At 48.7% G+C, this 20,538-nt stretch overlaps 1 protein-coding gene across 1 annotated transcript in view; it reads left to right on the forward strand.

Moving 5' to 3' along the window:
- The first annotated feature begins 2,459 nt into the window (after positions 1 to 2,459).
- The window catches only part of LOC127580723 (G1/S-specific cyclin-D2-like), a 339,518-nt gene continuing 321,439 nt past the window's right edge, over positions 2,460 to 20,538 (forward strand). The window contains exon 1 of the mRNA XM_052034506.1: positions 2,460 to 2,628. The gene's annotated coding sequence lies outside the window, so the exon portion shown is untranslated. The remainder of the gene's footprint in view (positions 2,629 to 20,538) is intronic.

Below are 20,538 nucleotides of genomic sequence, written 5' to 3' on the forward strand. Positions count from 1 at the left end.
GTCTGCACTCTACCAAAACATTCCCTCAGTCCTCTCCACCTCCCCTTCTTTGCAATTTAAAACGCACTAGCCTTTATGGTTTTCCAGTTCTGAAGAAGAGTCTCGAGCCGAGACGTCGACTGCCCATTTCCCTCCAAGGGTGAGTTCCTCCAGAAGCTCATTTTTTGCTCCAGATTCCAGCACCTGCAATCTCTTAGAACATAGAATATTACAGCACAGGACAGGCCCTTCGGCCCACGATGTCATGTCGACATTTTATCCTGCTCTAAGATCTACCTAACCCTTCCCTCCCACATAGCCCCCCATTTCTCTATCATTCATGTGTCTATCTAAGAGTCTCTTAAATGTCCCTAATGCATCTGCCCCCACAACCTCTGCCAGCAGTGCGTTCCACTCTCTGTGTAAAAAACATACCCCTGACATCCCTTATGTCTTCCTCCAATCACCTTAAAATTATGCCCCCTCTTGTGACGCCATTCTCCGCTTTTCTCAGGGAGATACCTGCCCACGTGTAAGCACAGTTGGTAGCCTGCTTGGCTTTGCTCCAGAAGGTTTTAGACTGATTCTTAAGCACAAGTTCCCAGGCTGATGGTACAACAATGAGAAAACAAAAGAAAATAGGAGCAGGATTAGGACACTGACCATGCCAAGGGTCATCTGCTCCAGGATTCTTACCCAGAGGTACACAAAATTTCACTTACACGAATTTTGATCCATTAAAAGTGCATAGGACATGATTTTGAGCATGTTTTGCAAAATTTGCACAACCTCGCTCCATCTGCCCATCATTACTCACCCCTCTTCAGTCCACCTAACACCTTCCAACCCCTGTCTCACTCCTGCCCCTCTCCCCTTCACGTCAGCGACCTTCCTGATCCACTCTCAATCTTGATGCAGGTCTTTGACCCAATACCTTGACAATTCCTTTCTACTTTACAGATGCTGCTCGACTGGCTGAGTTCCTCCAGCAGTTTGTTTTTTTTTGCTCCCTGAAAACTCTCCTGGTTCACTAGAAAATTTATTATACCACTGAGTAACAACGGAAAGAAAGCTGAATTACGAGCATGTTGGTGTAATAATAGGAGGAACATCCAACAATCCGGAAAATCTATCAGTCCGACTCTACCAATGTCCTGGGTGCTGGATTACTGAGCTTCAGTCAAAGTCAAAGTCGAGTTTATCGTCATCTGCACAAGTCCATGTGTGCACAGGTGCAATGAAAAACTTACTTGCAGCAGTATCATAGAAAATAGAACACAGAAAACCACAGCACAGTACAGGCCCTTCGGCCCACAATGTTGTGACGACATTTTATCCTGCTCTAAGATCTATCTAACCCTTCCCTCCCACACAGCCCTCCATTTCTCTATCATTCATGTGTCTATCTAAGAGTCTCTTAAATGTCCCTAATGTATCTGCCCCCACAACCTCTGCCGGCTGTGTGTTCCACGCACCCACCACTCTCTGTGTAAAAAACTTACCCCTGACATCCCCCTTATACCTTCCTCCAATCACCTTAAAATTATGTCCCCTCATGTTAGCCATTTTCACACTGGGAAAAAGTCTCTGACTGTCCACTCGATCTATGCCTCTTATCATCTTGTACACCTCTATCAAGTCACCTCTCATCCTCCTTTGCTCCGAAGAGAAAAGCCCTAGCTCACTCAACCTATCCTCATAAGACATGCTCTCCAATCCAGGCAGCATCCTGGTAAATCTCCTCTGCACCCTGCACCATCACAGGTACATAGCATCATATAAGCAGCATTCACAAGAAAGACATAAATTAAACCATTTTTACAAGAAAGAACAAAAAAAATTCAATTTTCGTGCAAAGTAAGCCCTTTTTAGTGCAAAGTGCGGTTTCTTTTTGAGTTTCATAACCTGGTAAACCACTCAATTCCAGGATGATTGTAGATGGGCAATACATTTTTTGCCTTGTCAGTAACACCCACGTCAGCTGAATTAGGTGAGATGGCTGAATTACCATTTCTCTAAACAGCGCAAAGTAAGGGACGAAGAAACTAATAAACTTCTATCAAAAATAACTGCAGTGAGGAGATGATCAGGGGAACAAAGCCATTTTTTTGGGAAGTCCCAAAAGGTGATTTGGAAGGAAAACTGCAACTTCTGTTAACAATGGTTCGTGCATAAAATAAATGACTTCCTGTCTCTGGGAGCACAGGATTACTTGGTAAACAGCTGAACTCTTCAGTTACAACCACCATTAGTTGTCAAAGACATTTCTGTCAGTTTAATCTGCTCTGTTCTGACATAAAACTGCCAAGAGGCGTGAAAGGAAATACCCCAGTTCCGGGCTCTGCAACTGCAAATGAGAATAGAGGGCAAGAAGAGTAAACAATCAGCACGTTGACGTTTAAAGGTTTCGATGCAGATGGCGAGCAATGCATTAAATAGGTTGATCTTATGCTGCACGATGAACTTGATGGAATTTTTATAAAACTGGAGAAGGAACTGCTTTATTTATTTGAAAAGACCTCGTTTTTTGCAGCAGTACTGAGCTCCCTACTTGCTTGTTTCTCTCATACATCTTAAAAGGCTGTGAAGGAGATGACGGTGAATGGAAGCTCCCTGGAATATTTGGAAGCAGATGTGTTGTGGAACAAGGTAATTTTATACTTTTAAAACTAAATGTGTGGGAAATGGTCTTCCATGAATGTTCAAGTGCAGGTATGCTCTCACTAAGGTGTATTACTTAACTACTCTGTTATTCCATCTGTGGAAAGATATGGTGAAATGACAATGGACCATGCCCACACTCTTGAGGGACTTTGGTGTTTCACTAAACCCTCTAAGTTCTCATTGCAATGGGAGCAGGGGCTTAGATGTGTACAGATGTGGAGAAAGGGTGAAGAGAGAAGACTTTATTTTCTGTAGTGGGAGCCATACCCTTCCAAGTGGCCTCACGATGAACAAAAATAATTCCCACCATAAATAAAACACAAATCTAGACATTCTGAACGGTGTAGAGCAATTGTTCCTGAATGTTTACATTCCATTAAACAGAGGAAGCATATAACAGCATGTGTATTGGTTACATTTTATTCTGACAACTTTGCTGAGTTAGGGTATATGTTTTTCCTTGTGCCAACACAATTCCTTTCCCTTCTGGTCAGCACAGATATGGTGGGCCGAAGGGCCCGTTCCTATGCTGTACTCTTCTATGTTCTTTAGCTCCTCTAACCCTTTGTAAACCCTGAACTAAGGCAAAGTGTGTCGTGTTGTTATAGGATGTATTGTGATAGTGACGTTTTGATCAAATAATAGTGACGTATTGACTAAGTTGTTGGACTAACCGCCAGAGTTCTGCACCATTGATGTGTGTTTAAATCCCACCAAGACAGCAGGGGACAATTTAAATTTAAATAATTCAACAAAAGAACAGGAATTTGGGGGAATTAAAGGAGTTTCAGTAATAAGAAAAATGAAACTATTGGATTGTTATAACAGGGAGGATATCTGCCAATTCTCAGTCCAGGGGTATTAAGGAATAGGCAACAAATGTTGGTGCGTTCATTGTCATCCAAATTATTAAAGAGAATCTAAATTAAAAGAGGGTGTCATTTTTGACAGACTCTCAAATCAGCTGCAAGGTGGCTCAGAGTGAGATGACAGGCAATCCCTCCCATTTTGCTTTCTCTTTCAGGGGAAGTTTCTCACCTGCTTTGTGTTCCCCCCAGTAACCAGGTTGGACTTGTTAGATAAGAGTGTGCTGATTCCAATTGGGGACAGACGACAAGTCCACCCTTGCTGGGCAGGTCCCTCCCTGGCCAGCTAAGCCTACATCCAATGAACAACATCGGTACAAGTGACAATAATAAACCAATACCAATACCAAACAACTAAAAAACACTTATCCACGCACAAGGCAAGGTCAAAAAAGAGGAAGCTCTGGCTCATCCACCTTCCCTTTCCCAGATTACGGAATGCCAAGAGAAAACATTGCTGTCATCTCTGCCCAACCTGAGATCAGTTGCAGTATCTGCAACCTTTGACTGCCTTGGTCGTGAGCCTTACCAATAAAGACACCAGAGACGGCAGAAGCTGGACTCTGGAGCAACAAACAATCTGCAGGAGGAACTCAGGAGGTTGAGCAGCATCTGTGGGGGGAAAGGAATTGCCAATGTTCCAGGTCGAAATACTGCATCAGGATTCTGTCTCGGTTTTACCAATAGATTCTGAGGAAGTTCATAAAAAATGAAAGTTATGTTTTTAAAAATCCTGTCTACAATTCCTCCAACTATGTTATCCTTCAAGTCCCTGATCATGTTCTAACACCTTCTACTCATCTACTTTCAAGTTACTTTCCAACCCTCTGACAACCATATTGGCCTTCTGCATTCAGGTTGTCCTCTGTGGTGGGGTAAATTAGAAAATTAAATCGGTTTATTCTTGTCACATATACCGAGGTACAGAGAAAGACTTGTCTTGCGTACCGTCCATACAGATCAATTCATTACAACAGTGCACTGAGGTAGTACAAGGGAAAACAATAACAGAATGCAGAATGAAGTGTTGCAGTTACAGAGAAAGTGCAGTAAAAGGTGCAAGGCCATCATGAGGTAGATCGTGAGGTCAAGGTTGTCATGGTTCCAAGTGCTGGTTCTCGATTCTGCACCTTATCCCCATTGATGGGGCCTTGTTGTGCAGCACATGGTTTCCGTGCACTACTAATTGCCTAATGACACACACCTGAGTTCCATCAGGAGACTAGTATAAGAACCCTGGTTTCACAAACACTGGTTGCCAGATTATTGGTCTATTTCTGGGTATACTTTATCTCCTGCCTGCTTAGAGCTGTTAACTCTAGGGCAGTCCTGGTTTTGTGGTTTCTCCTAGAAATCCTTCTGTGTTGGGACTCGGAGTCCTGAGGCAAAATTCCTTCAGTTTGTTGCTCTGCATTTGGTACTGAGGAAGTATCCTAACTCAGTCTTGTTCTGGTGTTCTGCATTTGGGTTCTGCGATCTTGCTCTTTGGGTGATGTTGTGATAAATGTAATGTAATCCAGCTGCAAATGCTGTCATCATTCTGAGTACAGGCATTGTTCAGATGCCAAACTATCTTGCTTAAGAGCAATCAAAATAGATCCAAGTTTCTCATCCCCAGAATATGCCAACATTAATTGGTCTGAACTTGATGGACTACAAAAAGCCTTTCTATGTTGTAATAATTCCATTCTTGTAATTCATTAACCTGGGTGCAAATTTAAGATTGTGGATTCTAATTTAAATTTCTTGACCTAAATGGCATTGACTTCCAGCATGTCACTTAAGATTAAGATTGAGATTGTTTGATACTAACATATGGCATCACTATGACTGCACTGGAGAGGCTAGAGGAGATTCACCAGGTTGTTGCCAGGATTGGATCACTTCAGTTATAAGGAGAGATTGGCTAAGTTGGGGTTGTTTTCATTGGAGCAGAGGAGGCTGAGGGGTGACCTGATGGAGACTTATGAAGGGGATTGATAGGATGGACACAATCTTGTTCCAGAGGTGAGAGTGTCTAAGACAAGAGGGCATAGGTTTAAGGTGAGGGGTAGGAGGTTGAGAGGTTCTGAGGGGGAGTTTTTCCACACTGAAGGTGTTTGCAGTCTGGAATGCATTGGAGGTAGATACACTCAGCACTTAAGAAGCCTCTGGACAAGTACTTAAATCACCAAGGCATAGAAGGCTATGGACCTATGCAGTTAAATGGAGTTAGTGCAGATAAATACAACAGGAAGCATGGGCTGAAGGACCTGTTTCTGTACTGTAAAACTCTGACTCTTCACTTTTGGAAGAAAAAAGGTTGAGCATTAAGGTCAGAAATAATGCTTACAACAATTTTTTGTTCAGAACTGAAAAGATCTTAGCTACAGAGAGAACTACAGGCAAGGGGAGGAGCATTTAGCTGGATCATGGTTGACTTAAGAAGATAAGACAAGATTTCTTTATTAGTCATATGTACATCAAAACAGTGAAATGCATCTTTGCGTAGAGTGTTCTGGGGGCAGCCCGCAAGTGTCGCCACGCTTCCAGTGCCAACATAGCATGCCCACAACTTCCTAACCCGTACGTCTTTGGAATGTGGGAGGAAACCGGAGCATCCGGAGGAAACCCACGCAGACACGGGGAGAACGTACAGACTCCTTACAGACAGTGGCCGGAATTGAACCTGGGTCGCTGACGCTGTAATAGCATTATGCGAACTGCTACACCACTGTGCCTGCCCCCTACAACTGAACACTGTGGTAGCAAAAAGGGGATGTAATGAGCAACAGTGAGATATGATAAATGAGGATGATAATTAAACTGAAACACGAGATTCTGCAGATGCTGGAGAAACTCAGCAGGTCAGGCAGCATCTATGGAGGGAAATAAATAGTCGAGACCCTTCAGGACTGAATTGTCTAAACAATTACATAGAACAGTACAGGCCCTTTGGCCTACAATGTTGTGCCAACATCTTATCCTGCTCTAAGATCTATCTAACCCTTCCCTCCCACATAGCCCCCTATTTTTCTATCATTCATGTGTCTAAGAGTCTCTTAAATGTCCCTAATGTATCTGCCCCCACAACCTCTGCAGGCACCCACCACTCTGTTTAAAGAAAAAACAACACATCCCTGACATTCCCCTTATACCTTTCTACAATCACCTTAAAATTATGCCCCCTCGTGTTAGCTATCATCGCCCTGGGAGAAACTCTGACTGTCCACTCAATCTATGCCTCTTATCACCTTGTACACCTCTATCAAGTCACCTCTCATCCTCCTCTCTAAAAAGAAAAACCCTAGCTCACTCTACCTATGCTCATAAGAAATGCTCTCCAATCCAGGCAATGTCCTGGTAAATCTCCTCTGCACCCTCTCTAAAGCTTCCACATCCTTCCTATCATGAGGTGACCAGAACTGAACACAATACTCCAAGTGTGGTCTAACCAGAGTTCTATAGAGCTGCAACATCACCTCGTGGCTCTTGAACTGAATACCCTGACTAATGAAGGCCAACACTCCATATGCCTTCTTAACAACCCTATCGACCTGCGCAGCAACCTTGAGGGATCTATGGACTTGGACCCCAAGATCTCTCTGTTTCTCCACTGCGTGTGGAGGAACACGCATTAAACTGAGAATTAAGCTGAGTTGTTCTGCTCTTGGACTGCTTGTAATTCCTGTAGGAAGGGCTGGGATTGCTTTACAGCCATGTTAAAGCTACATAAGCATCAAAGCACAATCTGTGCCTGTAAATGCAGGACTTCCTGCACCCTTGTGTATGTGGAGATACCAGAGACTGCAGACGCTGGAATCTGGAGCAGCAAAGAAAGTGCTGGAGTGACTCAGCGGGTCGAGCAGCATCCGTGGGGAGGAAAGGAATTGATGGCGTTTTGGCTCGAAATCCTGGATCAGAGCCTAATGCAGGGCTTCAACCTGGAACATCAATAATTCCTCTCTACCCCACAGATGCTGCTCGACCTGCTGAGTTCCTCCAGCAGATTGCTTGTTACCCTTGTGTATGCTTTTGATTTCTTTAATTCTCTTTTTATTTTATATCTACCTTCCACACCTGACATATCACGGTGTCCTAAACCCCTTCTGCCAACCTTTAACCCCCATCCCTCATTAAAACTCCACCCTGAAGGTTTCAGCTGACTCAGGATCTAAAGCCATTTTGTGAAGGAGAGAGCTTCACATTTCCTCCAGCCCTTGGAGAGGACGTCACCTGATTTCACTCCTGACCAATCCAGCTCTAGTTCTGAGTATGTACCCACTGTTCCGGATTCCCCCACCAGAAGAAAGAGTTTACCTTTATCAACCTAGTAAAGCCCTTTCGTCATTGAACACAACATGATTAGATCATCCCTCACTCCCAGCCAGGTTTATGCAACCCTTCTGCCCCAATTTAGCCCCTTAAAGGGAGGTAACCTGGTACTGGGGGATATGCACAAGTGACCACCACTCTTGGATATATTCCCATCCCATGGGTTGTAGTCTGCAAACTTTGCTCAGTGAAGGGAGGTCTTGGCTTTGTGCCAGTGCATGTTGATAGCCAATTTACATCTCCACAGGAAGTGAGATTGCGGAGAGATGTAAACTCTGACTGACACACAAACACCCTTTAACGCCATTGGTCAAAGTCAAAACCAGCCCTCCTGCCCCACTTCATGTTCCAGATATGTTAGCAGATTCTGCACAGCTAAGACGTAAATAGACTTTCTTCCCTGGGATTAGGAAATCCAAGGGCAGGTGGGATCTTTTATGACTCAGTGCCCTCAGTCTCTCTCTTGATCTTTGAAATCGCCTTCAACAACATCTGATCACGATAGAGAGCTGAAAATTCCAGAAAACAAACTGGGGGCGACACAGTGGCACAGGTAACAGAGCTGCCGCCCCAAAGCTCCAGCGACCCAGGTTCAATCCTGACCTCCAGTCCTGTCTGTGTGTGTGGAGATTGCACGTTCTCCTACATCGCAAGGACATGCGGGTCGGTTGGATAATTGTTCAGTGTAAATCACCCCTAGTGTGTCGGTGAGTGGTTGAATCTGGAGAGAGTTAATAGGACTGTGAGGAGAAAACAGAATTAGTGTAGGATTAGTATAAATGGCTTCTAAATCAGCATGGACTCAGTAGGCTGAAGGGCCTGTGTTATATGATTCTATGACTCTAAGTTCTATTATTTAATGGTGTAGCAAGTTGGAAACTTGTAACTTTGTGGTGTGCATACTGTATTTATAGTCAGTTTGTTTCATTCACAGAGGATGAATTGATAGTACACTTAGGGTAGTACTTGTTTACATTGAATCTTCGGAGATTTACAGTGTTCACAGTTTAATCCCACTTCCAAAATTACATTGATATAATTTTCTGTCAACATTATTTTACGTGTTCAGTAGTATTGTGCCTGAAGGTGATGCTGGTTGTTTTGCAACAAAATAAAAATGTGAGCTCTCGGTAAATGGGAAAATTCAATGCAAGAGGAGCCTCTCCATCGCTCCTAATTAACAGTAGTCGGTTATCATGAGAGGCCTTGAGAACAATGAAACTGAATTGTTTCACTCTCTCTGGATGCTGGTGAGTCTGTGTAATGTTATCAAGAAGAATGTTGTTTTATAGCTGCATTAAAACTACAAAACAAAAGATACCACCAGGCTCAAGGACAGCTTGTATCCCACTGTGATAAGACTATTGAACGGTTCCCTTATACGATGAGATGGATTCTTGACCTCACAATCTACCTTGTTATCACCTTGCACCTTATTGTCCACCTGCAGTGCACTTCCCTGTAGCTGTGACACTTTACTCTGTACTGTTATTGTTTTTACCCTGTACTACCTCAGTGTACTCTGTACTAACTCAATGTAACTGCACTGTGTACGATCGGTTTGCAAGACAAGTTTTTCACTGTACCTTGGTACAAGTGTCAATAATAAACCAATACCAAAAGCATTAAAAAAACAGGACACTGTACCTGAAGCCCTTTGTTGCCTCCAGCTATCACCTCCCAGCCTCTCCCACTGCCTCCACCCTTCCCTCACCAACTGACTCCATCTGCCAATCTCTCCTGAATTCACCTATCGCCCACCAGTTGTTGGCCCACACTTCCCCCTCACCTCTTTATACCGGCGATCTCCCCTCTACTCTTTTGGTCCAAGTGAGCCTTGACCCGAAACATGGACTGTCCATTTCCCTCCACAGATGCTGCCTGACCGGCTGAGTCCCTCTAGCAGTTTGTTTTTTGCTCCAGATTCCAGCATCTGCAGTCCCTTCTGTCTCCAGAGCTTAACCTATCACTGCTGAGCTTGCTTCATGCATTTGATTTTTCAATATTTGACATATATTGTGGCAACTCACCCCACCGGTATCAAACCGGCTCCCGAGATCGCGAGCGTCGTCGGAGGCCCCGACACAAGATGGCGCGGGGCCCTCCTTCTTCTCCATCATTGGGCTAGGAAAGCCTGCGCGCGGGAAGGTCAGGTGACCAGCACGTGACATCAGCGCGGGAACGGAAGTGCGGGAAGGTTTTCGGTATTAAAAGGCACACTGCGCCCCTGTCGAGCAGTCAACTTCTGACTCCAAGCAACAGATTCCGTGCCTTTATTCTTAGTAGTGTAGCTAGCCGCTACATTGGTGACCCCGACGAACATTTTTGGATCCATGATGTCTGCGCAACAGGAGGTACAGGCAGTAGCCCTTAAACTGCCCACCTTTTGGACCTTCCGGCCACGTGTCTGGTTCGACGAGGTCAAGGCCCAGTTCCAGGTTCGCCGGATCACCAGGGACGACACCAAGTACTACTACATGCTGAGCGCCCTCGACCAAGACACCGCAGCCCAGGTCAAGGACTTCATCCAGGCACCCCCGGAGGAGGAGAACTGTGATAAGTTCAAGACCCTCCTTCTTGAGACTTTCGGCCTTTCCCGACGCAAACGGGCCTCCCACTTCCTCCATCTCGATGGGTTGGGTGACAGACCCCCCTCTGCGCTTATGAACAAGATGTTGGCCCTGGCAGATGGCCACAAACCCTGCCTGATGTTTCAGCAGGCCTTTCTGGAGCAGTTACCCGACGACATCCACCTGCTCCTGGCAGATGCCGACTTCAGCGACCCCCGGAAGGTGGCCGCCCGTGCTGATGTCCTTTGGCGGGCGAAGAAGGAGAGTGGGGCGTCTGTCGAGCGCATTGCCACGCCACGTGCCCAGCAGGCCAGACCCCGGCAATCGACTGCACCCCACCCGCCACCAGGTCTGAGACACCGACCGACCAATGGTGTTTCTACCACCAGCGGTGGGGCGCAGATGTCCGCAGGTGCCGGCTACCATGCAGGTTTCCGGGAAACGCCAGGGCCAGCCGCCGCTGATGGCTACGGCGGCTGGCCATCCAGATGCCTCTTGCATGTGTGGGACAGGCGTTCCGGCCGTCGTTTCCCGGTGGATACCGGGGCCGAGGTCAGCGTCATGCCTCCCAACAGCCACGAGACTCGCAACTGCACACGAGGACCTGCCCTCAGTGACGCCAACGGCAGCGCCATCCAGACCTTTGGCACCATTTGGTGCACCTCCAGTCAGCACCAGCAACTTTACCTGGACGTTTACCCTGGCCGCCATTGCGCAACCACTCCTTGGGGCAGATTTCCTTCGCGCCAACAGTCTGCTGGTTGACCTGCAGGGTAAGCGTTTGGTACGTGCCAGGACCTTCCAAACATTCTCGTTGGGTAAGGCCAAGCTACCGGCCCCACACCTCGACTCCATCACCACGTCAACCAACAAGTTCACCAAGGTCCTGGCAGAGTTCCCGTCTGTACTAGCGCCCCAGTTCTCCGCCACCTTGCCCAAGCACGGCGTCCAGCATCACATCCCCACCCAGGGCTCACCCCTCCACACCTGCGCCCGACGGCTAGCCCCGGACAAGCTCCGCCTTGCGAAGGAGGAATTCAGGAAGATGGAGGAGTTGGGGATCATCCGCAGGTCGGACAGCCCATGGGCATCTCCGCTGCACATGGTCCCCAAGGCAGCTGGAGGCTGGCGACCCTGCGGTGATTACCGACGACTGAACGACATAACTACCCCGGACCGGTACCCCGTGCCGCATATTCAGGACTTCACTGCCAACCTGCACGGGCAATCCATTTTTTCCAAGGTCGACCTCATCCACGGCTATCACCAGATCCCGGTGCATCCGGACGACATTCCAAAGACGGTGCTGATCACACCTTTTGGCCTCTTTGAATTCGTCCGGATGCCCTTTGGCCTCAAGAACACTGCTCAGTCCTTCCAACAACTGATGGACGCGGTCAGGCGCGACCTTGACTTCGTCTTCATATACCTCGACGACGTTTTGATCGCCAGCAGCAGCCGCCAGGAACAGCTCACACATCTCCGCCAACTCTGTTCTCGCCTGAGGGATTTCGGCCTGACCATCAACCCAGCCAAATGCCAGTTCGGGCTCAAGACAATCGATTTCCTGGGCCATCAGATCAACAAACACGGCGCCTTGCCCCTGCCTGCAAAGGTCGATGCCATCCGCCACGTCGCCAGACCCACCTCCATCAAGGGCCTGCAGGAATTTCTCGGTATGGTAAACTTTTATCACCGGTTTATACCATCTGCGGCCCTCATCATGCGCCCGTTGTTTGCTCTCCTGTTGGGTGGAAGCAAGGACATTGTTTGGTCAGAGGAGGCTGACACCGCGTTCGTCAAGACCAAGCAGGCCTTGGCGGACGCAGTCATGTTGGTGCATCCTTGTACGGATGTCCCGACTGCCCTCATGGTCAACGCCTCCAGCACAGCGGTCGGAGGTGTTCTAGAGCAGCTTAGCGAAGGGCGTTGGCAACCACTGGCGTTCTTCAGCAGACACCTTCGACTACCAGAGCTCAAATATAGTGCCTTCGACCGCAAGCTGTTGGTGTTGTACCTGGCCATCAGACACTTCCGATACTTCTTAGAGGGCAGGCCGTTTACAGCTTTCACCGACCACAAGCCATTGACCTTCGCTTTCCACAAGGTCTCAGATCCCTTGTCAGCACGGCAGCAACAGCACTTGTCGTACATCTCAGAGCACACCACTGACATCTGCCATCTGTCTGGGAAAGAGAATGTGGTAGCGGATGCACTTTCACAGCCCACCATTCAAGTTTTGTCCCGGGGGTGGATTTCGGTGCCTTGGCAGAGGCATAACAAACAGACATGGAGATGCCCAGCTATCACACCGCAGCCTTGGGCCTGCAACTGCAAGACCTACTGGTAGGCCCTGGTGAGCGCACCCTGCTCTGCGATATCTCCACCGGTAAACCCCATCCTATCGTTCCAGCTCCCTGGCATCGACGGGTGTTTGATTCCATCCACAGCCTGGCACACCCAGGCTGTCCCAGGTGTCCAACAAGTTCGTCCGGCATGGCCTGCGTAAACAGGTTTCCGAATGGGCCCGGTCCTGCACACACTGCCAAACCTTGAAAGTACAGCAGCATGTCAATGCCCCTCTGCAGGACTCTGCGGGCCCTTTTGTCAACTTAGGTGGCCCGTTTTGGTGTCCCGGCCCATATCACCTCAGACAGGGGAGCTCAATTCACCTCCAGCCTGTGGTCTGCCGTTGCCGACCTGTGAGGTTCCCAGATCCACCTCACCACCGCCTATCATCCGCAATCCAATGGGCTGGTGGAGAGGTTCCATCGACACCTGAAGTTGGCACTCCTGGCCCACCTTAAGGGGCCCAGCTGGGTAGACGAACTCCCCTGGGTCCTGCTGGGGATACGTACTGTGCCAAAAGAGGACCTGCATGCCTCGTCCGCAGAGATGGTCTATGGAATGCCCTTGGTCGTCCCGGGCGAGTTCCCACCAGCCCCTCGGCGGCCAGAGGAAGAACCTGCTGCGATGCTCGACTGGCTGCGTGAGCAGCTTGGCAACCTGGCCCCGATACCCACCTCGCGACACGGACAGGCCCCGACCCATATGCCGCGTCCCTCTGAGACTGTAAATTTGTCTTTGTCAGGAGGGGCGCACACCAAACACCGCTGCAGCGGCCATACGAAGGGCCATTCCGGGTCGTCAAGAACAATGGGTCTGCGTTTGTGCTGGACATTGGGTGGGCGCGAGGAGGTTTTTACAATTGACTGGCTGAAGCCAGCTCATTTAGACCTGGACCAACCGGTGGTGGTCCAGTGAGCGCGATGCAGGGGCAGGCCACCCAAGTCATAGTTTATTTAATTCTGGCTTTCGCGATGGTATCGCTGGTTCTGGGCGGGGTGGGGGGGTGGGGTGGTGGGTGGGTTATGTGGCGACTCACCTTACCGGTATCGAACCGGCTGCCGAGATCACGAGCGTCGTCGGAGGCCCCGACTCAAGGTGGCGCGGGTCCCTCCTTCTTCTCCATCGTTGGGCTAGGAAAGTCCTCGCGCAGGAAGGTCAGGTGAGCCGCGCGTGATGTCAGCGCAGGAACAGAAGCGCGGGAAGGTTTTCGGTATTGAAAGGTGCACCCCGCCCCTGTCGAGCAGTCAACTTCTGACTCCAAGCAACAGACCCTGTGTCTTTATTCTTAGTAGTGTAGCTAGCCGCTACAATATCTTCTATGCGTGACACAGCATGGTTGTAGAACTGGCTCATTCCATAAAAGCAGAGGGATTTCAGTATATAATATAGGTAGGCTAAGGTGCGTGTAAGTAATTCTGTGCTATGTCTGTTTACTCAGAAAGGATTATTTCATGCAAGCAGTCGAGTTATGGACAGGTTAGCAGGGAGAGTCAGGGAAGGTTCTCGGAGAAGTGGGAGTCAAGGGGTGCAGTGAAAATGGGGTACGTTTGGGGTTGAAATAGTCATAGAGTTATAAAACATGAAAACAGGCCCTTCAACCCAACCCATCCATGCTGACCATCTAAGCTAGTCCCATTAGCCTGCATTTGGCCCATATCCCTCTAAACCTTTCCTATCCATGGACCTGTCCAATGTCCCTTAAATGTCCTAATTGTACCTGTCTCTACTTCTGGCAGCTTGTTTCATAAAACATAGAACACTACAGCACAGTACAGGCCCTTCTGCCCACAATGTTGTGCCAACATTTTATCCTGCTCTAAGATCTAACCCTTCCCTCCCACACAGCCCTCCATTTCTCTATCATTCATGTGTCTATCTAAGAGTTTCTTAAATGTCCCTAATGTACCTGCCCCCACAACCTCTGCTGGCAGTGCGTTCCACACACCCACCACTCTCTGTGTAAAGAACTTACCCCTGACATCCCCCTTATACCTTCCTCCAATCATCTTAAAATTATGCCCCCTCATGTTAGCCATTGTCACCCTGGGAAAAAGTCTCTGACTGTCCACTCAATCTATGCCTCTTATCATCTTGTACAGCTCTATCAAGTCACCTCTCATCCTCCTTTGCTCCGAAGAGAAAAGCCCTAGCTCACTCAACCTATCCTCATAAGACATGCTCTCCAATCCAGGCAGCACCCTAGTTATCAGCATGGTTCTTGAGTTGGCAAAGGTGCTGTAGCCAAATTCTGTGGAACTGCTTTGAGAGCTTGTGGAATAAAATGGGACAAAATCAATTGTGGAGCTTTCCCTCTCTATTTCAGAGGGCCAATCTCGGTATATTCCAGGCTGAAATCTGTAGATTTTTAGACACCAATGGAATTGAAATATGGGGATCAGGAGCGAGAGGAGACAAGGCTCCTGATCAGCGATGATCTGATTGGAAGGTGGAGCAAGGTCAAAGGTTCTTATGGTTACATAGAGACACAAGATGCTGGAATCTGGAGCAAAGAACAAACTGCTGGAGGAACTCAGCGGGTCAGGCAGCGTCTGTGGAGGGAAATGGACAGTTGACGTTTCGGGTCGAGACCTTTCATCGGGACTGAGAGTGGACTGGGAAGGTAGACAATGTGGGGGAAGGGGGTGAGATAGGGGCTAGAGGATGATAGGTTGACCAAGGAGGAATGATGGGCAGATTGGGTCAGGTGGAAGGAGGGGGGGGGTGAAGGTGGGGACAGAGGCTGGAGGGTGATAAGTGGGACACATAACCTTTGTGTTGGGATCTGATAAGTAAGGAAGGTGATACTGGGAATCTTAGGATAGTGCAGCCTAGATGAAAGGTCTTGACCCAAAACGTCTTCTGTGTATTTTCCTCCACATATGTTGTCTGAGTCATACAGCACGGAAACAGGTCCTCCGGCCCAACTTGTCCATGCCGACCAAAATGCCCCGTCCAACCTGGTCCCATTTGCCTGCATTTGGCCCATAACCATCGAAACCTTGCATATCCATGTACCTGTCCAACTGCCTTTTAAAAGTTGTTATTGTACCTGCCTCAACCACTTCCTCTGGCAGTTCATTCCACATACGGACCACCTTCCGTGTAAAAAAAAGTTGCCCCTCACGTTCCTATTAAACCTTTCCCCTCTCATTTTAAACCTATGCCTTCCAGTTTTCGATTCCCCAACCTGAGAAAAGGATCGAGTGCGTTCACCCTATCTATGCCCCTATTGATTTTATACACCTCTATAAGGTCGCCTCTCAGTCTCCTACACTCCAAGGAAAAAGTCTGTCCAACCTCTCTCTGTAACTCAGTCCTTTGAGTCCTGGCAACATCCTTGTAAGTCTTGTTTGTTTTTTGCTCTAGGTCTTACAATGATTCCTGCTTTCATTCTTTTATAATCACAGCCTGTGTTGAAGGCCTCACTTTTTTTTAAATTTTGCATTAAAGAAGATTGAAGCCCAATTGTTAAATAAAAACCATTGAAACAAAACGTGAGAATTGACAACAGAAGGTTAGGGGCACAGCAAGCCCCTTATCAGACCAAGCTGAATCTTCCTCACGAAATGTCATTTGTGACTTACTGCTACAGAGGAAACCACACCATATCAGATGTTTGCTGTAAAGTGCATCTGACTTCACCTGTGAAAACAGGATGTGTGTCAGCCTGACATTTCAGCTGTACACAGAAAGGGTATTTAAATCATAGACTGATGTCGTAACAAGTTTGCTGAATGCCGTTAAAATGGTTCACTAAGCAACAGTAGCAAAAGCTTCTGGGGGGCAAACAGCTCAACTCTCGTCGATCACACTCATTCCCCCTCCCCACCCCACCCGCCACCACCTCTCCTTTCTTCCTGACCCACTGACCTCTTGTCTCCCAACTCCACGCCTCCCCCTCCCCGAACCTGGCTCAACCATGCCCATCATCTTTCACGCCTCCTCAGTCCACCAATTACCTCGGACTCCTGTTTTGCCACTCCCCGCCCCTGCCCCCCTCTCCTCTTTATTACTGGCCATCTCCCCTCTCCACTCTCAGTCCCAATGCAGGGGTCTTGACTCGAAATGTCGACGGTTTCTCTCCCTCCCCACAGATGCTGCTCGGCCCGCTGAGTTCCTCCAGCAGATTGCTTGTTGCTCCAGATTCCAGTATCTCCAGTCTCTTGTGTCTCCATTTTAACACGCAATACTGGTTCCCTAATACTGTAGAACAACGCGTTGCATTCATAAATGCTTCACGTGAATGTCAGCGCACAAGATCTGTCTGTGGTTCATGAAGCAGGAAACTAGGACAATCCCTTAAGCTGGAAAGGGAGAGGAAGTGAGAGACAGAGAATATGAGATGTATAGACCTAGGCAGCTGAAGGCATCATTGCTCATGATTATAGAGTCGGAGGGTCATACAGCATGGAAACAGGCCCTTTGGCCCAACCAGTCCATGCCGACCAAGATACCCATCGAATCTAGTTCCATTTGCTCACTTTTGACCTATATCTCTCTCACCCTACCCACGTACCTTCTAAATGTTGTTATTGTACCTGCCTCAACCTCTGGCAGCTCGTTCCATATACCCACCACATTCTGCGTGGAAAAACTTGCCTCTCAGGTCCCTCTTAAGTCTTTCCCCTCTCACCTTAAACCTGTGCCCTCTAGATTTTGATCTCCTTTCCCTGGGAAAAGGATTGTGTGTATTCACCTTATCTATGCCCATCATGATTTTATACACCTCTATATGGACACCCCTCAGTCTCCCACGATCCAAGGAATAAAGTCCTAGCCTGCCCAACCTCTGCCTATATCTTGCAAATCTTCTTGGCACTCTTTCAGAATGATATCTTTCTTATAAAAGAGTAACCATAACTGAGCACAGTACTCAAACTGTGGCCTCACCAATGTCTTGTACAATCACAACATAACATCCCAACTCCAATACTCAGTGCCCTGACTGATGAAGGCCAGCGTGCCTAACACCTACTTACCACCCTGCCTACCTGTGACGCCACTTTCAGGGAACTATATACTTGTACTCCTAGGTCCCTCCGTTCCACTACACTCCTTCCCGCTGCCTCTCTAGAGATAGGAAGTTTGCACGAGACTGTTAAAGTTGGACAAGTGAGAATTGAAAATCCAAAAAAATGCAGATGTTGGAAATCTGAAATAAAAAAAACAGAAAATTCTGGAAACACTTAGGCAAGTGTCTGTAGAGAGAGAAACAAAAGTTTCAGGCTGGTGATGGTTGTTGGAATTTACATGAGGTGTTGATGTTGACTTCTCACCCTCACCTGAAGTGTCATGAGAGGTTGCTCACCAAGCCATTAACTCAATGATCTCTCAGGCACTGGCTGGAGTTTAAAAATGTTCCTGCCACAGCTGAGAGGGGTTCCCCGGCATTGCTGAGAGGTGGAACACGTCTAGAAGAGTCAGTGACAGAGATGAGCAAGAGGGGGTGGTGAAAAGGGTGTTTGGCACGCTGGCCTTCATCAGTCAGGGCACTGAGTACAGGAGCTGGGACGTTACGTTACAGCTGTACAAGATGTTGGTGAGACCAAACTAGAATGCCTCACTGCCGAATTTTTATGCTCTATTCCCACATAACGGCCCCAAAAACGTGCTTTGGGAACACATTCCTACAAATTACATGAGTTCCCGAAGGTGTAGGGTTGCTGTCCTGAGGGAAAACCACCTCGTCACCTCAGGGTATTGGCTACATAAATAAAACAAAGGAGAGATAAAATGGTGACTCAAATAAATGAAGGAGTGGGTGAGAGATGGAGGGAGCTTGCGATTGCAGGAGGGAGGGAATGAACGAGGGCCTGAGTGAGTGGGTAAATAATGAGATGAATGAGGGAGGGAGGAATGGAGTCAGTGAATAATGGAATGAGTAAGAGACAGAGTGAGGGAGGGAGGGAGGGAGGGAGGAAATAAGTATGTGCATGGGTGAGGGAGGGAGGGGTTGACTGGCTGGGTGAGTGACGGAAGGGTTGAGGGAGTGAGGGAGGGAGAGGGTGGGTGACTGAGGGAGGGGTTGAGGGAGGGAGGGAGAGGGTGGGTGACTGAGGGAGGGGTTGAGGGAGTGAGGGAGGGAGAGGGTGGGCGAGTGAGGGAGGGGTTGAGGGAGGGAGGGAGAGGGTGGGTGACTGAGGGAGGGGTTGAGGGAGGGAGGGAGGGGTTGAGGGAGTGAGGGAGGGAGAGGGTGGGCGACTGAGGGAGGGGTTGAGGGAGGGAGGGAGGGGTTGAGGGAGTGAGGGAGGGAGAGGGTGGGCGACTGAGGGAGGGGTTGAGGGAGGGAGGGGGTTGAGGGAGTGAGGGAGGGGTTGAGGGAGGGAGGGAGGGAGAGGGTGGGCGACTGAGGGAGGGGTTGAGGGAGGGAGGGAGGGAGAGGGTGGGCGACAGGGAGGGGTTGAGGGAGGGAGGGAGGGGTTGAGGGAGTGAGGGAGGGGTTGAGGGAGGGAGGGAGGGAGGGAGGGAGGGAGGGAGAGGGTGGGCGACTGAGGGAGGGGTTGAGGGAGGGAGGGAGGGAGAGGGTGGGCGACTGGGAGGGGTTGAGGGAGGGAGGGAGGGAGAGGGTGGGCGAGTGAGGGAGGGGTTGAGTGTGTGAATGTGGAGGGGGGTGTGAGGGTGGGTGAGGGAGGAACAGGGAATGAGTGCATTAGGAATGGAGTGAGTGAGGGAGGGAGTTGACGGAGGGAATGAGTGAGGGAGGGAGAATGAGGGTGTGGATGTAGAGAGCACGGTTCGGTAGCTGGGTGGGTGGTTGCAACCATGTCAAACGAGATTGTGCAGATATGAGTGCATAAAATAGCTAATTTCCACAGGCAGGGCAGTCTGAACCACAGGACGTCGCATCCGCCCTTGTGGCTGGAGTTACTGGCAGCAGGTGTACAGGCCCCTGGGGTTTGGGCTGACGTTGAAGAAATGGGTCACCGGTGCAGAAGCACCATCCACCTCTCTGCTTCGAATGGCAGGGACAGTGGGGTTTGTTGGGGTGGGGAGGGTGTGGACTGAGAGAGGCACTGAGCTGCCAAAATCTGTCGCTAAAAACCAGCACCAAAAATGATGACTTTTTAAAGTGACTGGTGCAATTTTTCTGAATGAAAGAAAAACATGCACGTACAAAGCACAACCAAATGACATCATAAATGCAGCAAATTAATCCCCTTCCCTACACGTTCTCACTGTTGCTAATTAGTATTTAAAATTAATTCATGGCTGTGGACATCAGTTAGCATAATACTATTACAGCACCAGTGACCCGGGTTCAATTCCCGCCGCAGTCTGTAAGGAGTTTGTACGTTCTCCCCGTGTCTGTGTGGGTTTCCTCCGGGTGCTCTGGTTTCCTCCCACATTCCAAAGACGTACGGGTTAGGAAGTTGTGGGCGTGCTATGTTGGTGCCAGAATTGTGGCGACACTTGCGGGCTGCCCCCAGAACACTCTACGCAAAAGATGTATTTCGCTGTGTGTTTCATTGTAAATGTGACTAATAAAGTGATCTTATATCTTAATACCAGCATTTATTGTCCAGAGCCTCTGCTTCCTCAGAAGGGTAAGGAAATTCCACACGTCCCCGATAACCCTCAGCAATTTTTATCGATGCACCATAGGAAGCACCCTATCCGGATGCATCACGACTTGGTACAGCACTGCTCTGCCCGGGACCGCAAGAAACTGCAGAGAGTTGTGGACATAGCCCAGCACGTCACGGAAACCAGCCTCCCCTCTATGGTCTCTGTCAACACTTCCTGCTGCCTCAGGAAAGTAGCCAACATAATCAAGGACCCCTCCCACCCCGGTCATT

This window comes from Pristis pectinata, chromosome 20, assembly GCF_009764475.1.
Source record: "Pristis pectinata isolate sPriPec2 chromosome 20, sPriPec2.1.pri, whole genome shotgun sequence".
Lineage (NCBI taxonomy): Eukaryota > Metazoa > Chordata > Chondrichthyes > Rhinopristiformes > Pristidae > Pristis > Pristis pectinata.